This window comes from Magnolia sinica, chromosome 9 (assembly GCF_029962835.1).
Source record: "Magnolia sinica isolate HGM2019 chromosome 9, MsV1, whole genome shotgun sequence".
NCBI classification, from domain to species: domain Eukaryota; kingdom Viridiplantae; phylum Streptophyta; class Magnoliopsida; order Magnoliales; family Magnoliaceae; genus Magnolia; species Magnolia sinica.
Window position 1 is genome coordinate 75,406,756 of NC_080581.1, and position 6,000 is coordinate 75,412,755.

Sequence of the window (6,000 nt, forward strand, 5' to 3'; positions counted from 1 at the left end):
ACGTGTTATCAGTGACGAGGGCGTAGCCCTGGTTTGCCCAAGAAGAAAAATAATACTAGCTATGGGCATTTGGGCTGCCCTTGGCCCTGTATAAGTTAAAGAACTCGCCTGTGATCAACCCGGTATGTATGAGCTAATGCCACAGGATGTATGTGCTAAAAATGGCCCGCCAGACATTGGGAATCATCTGGCCTGGGGCGAGTCTAAGACGGAAGATAACCTCCCACACGATGGGATGGAGGGGTGCAGCCGCAAATCACATTGGAGGGTCACACAGTATATGGCCACCTACCCCTCCCAAGGATGACTGGACAACTCCCTGACCTCAGGGAGCCATAGCACCAGAGAGTCAGGTATATAGAATTCTGCTCAAATGGAGGCCAGATATGCCCTCTAGAGCCTTGATCCGAAAGGTCCCACCTCCAAAGGTAGCCCCCCAGCAGACATGGCAGCCAACCTCGGTGGAGCAGGTGAGACTTCCTCCTCCCGAGCCACCATCACTGGAGATGGCCCACTTGAAGAGGCGCCCAACCAGGAATCCTTGCTCTTCGGGATGGACGGAAAGCCTTAGACACAAACGCCCCCTGGAACACTCTGACGACATTTGAAAAGGAAAAAGGATGGGGGAAAATATGAATAGGGGAAGGCCGGAGAAGAAGAAAGCGTGATTGGAAAAATACGAAAAAACAACTCACTGAAAATCACTTGCTGGATGGACCTGGCTAGGCGAGAGAGAAGGAGAAGAATGGATGACGATGTGGCGACAAGTGAGGGAGGCGAGGGCAATCCTCTCATATTTATAAGGTCTTTGGGTAGAGGCATTAAATGCACGTATTTAATGCCAAAATTTGAAAAGACGCCTTGGCACATGTCTCTGACCACGTGATAACCCAGGGTTCACGGAAAGGTCCCATTATCGAGGCAGGGACAAGTGTCTGCCTCCAGTTTGTCCAAAGACTAAGGGATACCATCCTGCGCAAACCTACTCGTATGAATCGTTGCTATCATTATGGAATATCTTCCTTGATCCCAGCCAATGCTGTCCTTACCTCCCCCACATTAAATGCCAACCGATAAAATGATGAGGTGCAAACTAGGTGAGCCAACCTCCCAATCTTCTGCACACTTGAAGAATCTTGCTCGCACGATAGGCCAGGGTCACGTCAGTCCAAAACTATTTACTTCCTGAGTTCTTGGAAATAGTACTCGGAAGTGGTGGGGGGACCAGGAATAAAACATAGAAATCATAGGGGACTCCCTAGAAAAAGACAGTACCAACTCAACCCCATATGCTGACCAACGACCTCTTAGTTCGCCGACATCAAGGGTTGACCTCGGTTGTCAACCTTGGAAGATCATTCCTGACCACCGACCCCAAAGGTCGACTTTAGTTGCTAAGTTTGGGGGCTTAGAGGTCGGCCTCGATTGCCGACCACCCAGAGAATCCCTGTAGTGTGTGGGCGGGATTTTAGCCGAGAATCGCACCAATCGAGATGGAATTGGTGGAATATCCGGAAGCAGGTTCATTCTACGATATTGGTCCTTTTGTCAAATCAACCCTAACACATAAGTGACTTAGAGGTCTTATAAATAGACCTCCCACCATAGAACAAGGTATGCTTAGTAACTTGATTCTACTACGCTTACCGTGAGCCTACCCTAACTTAGGCATCAGAGGGCCCTCGACCATAACCGGCATCAGAGAATCCACGACCAAGTAATCACTCGACTAGTCATGTTGATGTTTAATCCTTAGTTATATAGACCAACTTATGCCATCATTAGCTATCGCGTAATCATGGCCCAATGGCCCGTTTCTTGTACATAAGTAATCAATATTGCAAGCATGCTTGTGATTATGTCATGGTCAATATCACACACATAGTATGCCACCTTTCATAATGCATGCATGAACATAATCAACATTAGCATATTTAAGTAAATGAATTAACATGTTAAAAATAGAACAATGTTAATCAAGGTATTGTATTATATGCCTCTATTCATTCATAATCATCAGCATTGTAATAATCATTAATAATTATCATTTATCATCACAATCGCACGTACCATTAGCATTGACAATCACACTTCATTAATTGCAAGGTGATTATTTCCTTTGGTGGCCTCAACCCAATACAATTTTTACTACTAGGGCTCACAAGGCTTTCACTCTAGGCAGGCCTTACGGCTATTAGGCCTGCCACTGTGCCTTAGTGGGTTTATTAGTGGGTGTATAAATCACCCCAAGTCACCAAGTAAGTAGGCCCAACATTCGGCTCATCGCTCATCTCAAGTTGTGCCCAGCCCAAACCAAACTTGCTCAATGTTTTGGGCCAACTGGGTTTTGAATCTTTCTCATTATCGGGCTTTGGTTACTTTCATGCGCTGACAAGGCGGATGGTGGGTCTGAATACACAATGCATGTATCAAGGTGGGCCCTACACAGGTATCGACGGTAGACGTTTCTTCTCTACTGAGGTGCGCCCACCCAAATTTTAAATCTGATCCATTTTTGGAATCAATTCCTAATTTGATCCGTTGAAACGGATGGACGAAGTGGACGGCGGCCCAAGACGTTGAAACGGCAGGCGTCCACCCCAAACCGTTTTCTTTTGTGCGGTCTCCTTGAGATTGGAATCTGCCTCATTTTTTAGAGGGGCCGTGGCGGGAGCGGATTGGATACTGAACGCTTCAGTAGCCAAAACGCTACTGAAGTGATGTGGCAAAACGCCATTGGTTAGATACCAACGGCATGTTCCCTAGTTATAAATGCTACTCCGTTAGACGGATCTTTCTCCCTTTCCGCCGTGCACCACTCGGCCATGAAATCAGATGGTCATTCTGAGAAAATTCAGTTGGGCCCACTGTGAATTTATGTGACTTATCCACACCTTCCATCTGTTTTTCCATCTAATTTTAGGCGTTGAGCCCAAAATTGAAGCTTGTAAAAATCTCAAGTGGACCATACCACAGAAACAGTGGAAATAATGATTTCCACCATTGAAACCTTTCCAGCCCCACATTGATGTTTATTTTTCATCCAAACTGTTCAAAGGATCAAAAAACATGGATGAAGGTGAAAAAAAATATAATCTTGATCCAAAACTTCTGTGACCCCCAAGAATTTTTCAACGGTATAAATTCAATTCACACTGTTTCCTTTGGTGTGGTCGATTTTAGCTTTTTATATGCTTAGGTTTTAAGTTAAGGCCCTAAAATTATCTTATAAAATGGATGGACAGATGGGATAAAATATATAAATCACAGTGGACCCCACAGAGTTAACTTACGCAATCCGCTTCCCTTGGCCACGTACCGTTAAACTCTCCATTTTTTTCTGGACACGAATTTCTTCATGCGCTGGAACCCAGGCCCACTATCATGTTTGTGAGAAATCCTCCCCTTCCATCCGTTTTTTTAGTTCATTTAAGGACATGATGACAAAAATAAACCGTATCCAAAGCTCAAGTGGGCCGTACTTAAGGAAAATGTGGTTAGGGAAATTCCTACTGTTAAAATCTACCTGGGTTCTACAGTTATGTTTATAATCCATCCATACCGTTAATAACTTCATTCCTACTGGGATGAACTGAAATAAAAAAATATTAGCATGACTCAAAACTTCTGTGGCCCACGAATATTTCAATTGTGAAAGTTCAATTATCACTTTTTTAGCCCACTTGAGCTCTAGAAACTGTTCATTTTTGGTTTCAAGTCTGACTTGAACTCAAAAAACAGATAGACGGGTAGGATTTCTCACAAACATCATGGTGGGCCCCACCTGGTTCCCAGCACAAGAACTTCTTGGAATGTCTTTTGCCAGGAAATCCACGTCCGTGCGTGGCCGAGTGCGTTCACGGCCTAAACGGAAAAACATCCGCTAACGGATCTCCGTTGGCAGAGTATTTATTGAAAGGAAACAGCCGCTTGGCATCCAGCAATGGCGTTTTGCCGCATCACTTTAGTAGCGTTTTGGCTACTGAAGCGTTCAGTATCCAATCCGCTCCCGGCCGTGGCCTAGCGGGTGGGTCCCACACTTGCCTAAGTTGGGCCCACCTCTAAGTCAATTGTCATAAAACCATAACAATGGTTCTTAGGAGATTTTTAACGGTGGGTGCTCAATCAGCACCGTTCCTTATTGCATAGCCCACTCAAGTGCTGAATCTGTTTCATTTTTGGGCCCAAGGCCTAAAATGGGCTGGAAAGTCTGATGGACGGTGTGAATTGAATCTGTTTCATTTTTGGTCCAAGGCCGAAAGTGGGCTGAAAAGTCTGATGGACAGTGTGGATCTTGCCCCACTTCCAGGTGGTGTTCACGGTGGGCCCACAGTCCTCTGGACATCAAAAAGCAAACAAAAAAAAAACATAGGGCCTGGTGTGAACTTTTTTGAGATCTCATTATAAGTGACGTGACTTCAAATCCAAACGGTCCACCTCAGGCAGCACCTAGTGAAATCTCACTGACCTAATTTTTGCTTTGATTCAAAACTTTAGTGGGCTATGAAAAATGAAAACAAATCCTTCCTTGATTTGCATTTCTCTTTTATATGCGCACATATATATAGAGTCATGCTCCCCTACGCTCCTACGCACGTGCGCACCTTTGCACACGTGTCATGGGTGTCTAATCTGAATGGTCCATGTGATGTGTAATCCTATGAAACCCCATGTGACAAATTTTCACCCTGATATAAAATTCTGGTGGGCCATAGCAAAGAGAAATGCAAATCAAGGGAGGAAACTGTTTTCACTTTTCATGGGCCACCAAAGTTTTAGATCAAAGTAAAAGTTGGGCTTGGGGTGTTTCACGAGGTGCTGCTTCACATGAATGGTTCAGATTTTGGATCCACATCCGTAGGATGAGTTCTCAAAAAAGCTCGTACGTAGTACGTACGAACTGGTTCGCAGGTGAGCGTTTATATATATATATATATATATATATATATATATATATGAGAAAAGGTACTAGCTATGCGATCGACCTCACGAGTCCATCCCATGATTAGAGCTGTGTGGGCCCCACCGTGATGCGTTTCGAACATCTACCCCATCAGTCAGATGCACCATTCCATCGTAGGCTTATATCTCAAAATTCAAGTCAATCCGTACTTGTGTAGGCCACACCACATACAGAAGTGGGGAGGGGCTGTCCACCATTAAAACATTCATTATCATTTTTTGGGCCCACCGAGATGTGGTTTACAAATCCAGCCCATCCATCATGTGTGTCCCACCTAGATGAGGGTTTAGACCAAGTTTCAACAGCATTCAAAACTCAGTTGGGCCCCACCAAGTGCTTTTATATGTTTTAACGGTGGCTTCACATGATTTTAGATGGTATGGCCCACCTGAGTTCCGTATATGACTGATTTTTGTGGTATCCCATAATTTAGAGGGGACCCATCAAATGCACGGTGTTGATGGTCGACACGCATCACGATGGGGCCCACACAACTCGACCTCACAGGAGCTTATAGTGAGGTCGAGTGCATAGTACCTTTTCCTTATATATATATATATATATAAATATAAATGGTCCTGGTTTTCTTCCACCAATTACACCCTTCTCTTCATTATTATTATTGCTATTATTATTATTTGTTTTATAACAAATTGCTATTCTCGCATTTGTCTTTGTTTCGTTCTTTTATCATCGTAGTATGGAACGTGTAGAATTTTAAGGGGAATCATATAGTGCTGAAGCCAAATGTCTTTACATTTCTGTTCAAGCTTTCAATTTGTGTAAGTGCGGCCCTTGGTCAAGCAATTTAAATAATAAAATTTCAATACCTGCTCACCTTCAACTGGAAAGGGCTAAAATATACTCTAACTGGGATATTCCAATGTTATGGGTGTTTCCGGTGTGAAACAACCTAACCTATATATAAACAGAATTTTATCACTGGAAACACCCGGATCCATAGCGCAAGTGGTAGACTGAGTGAAAGTGATGTAGAGTGGGTCGCGGACAGTTTCATGGCCAAGATGGATCAGAAA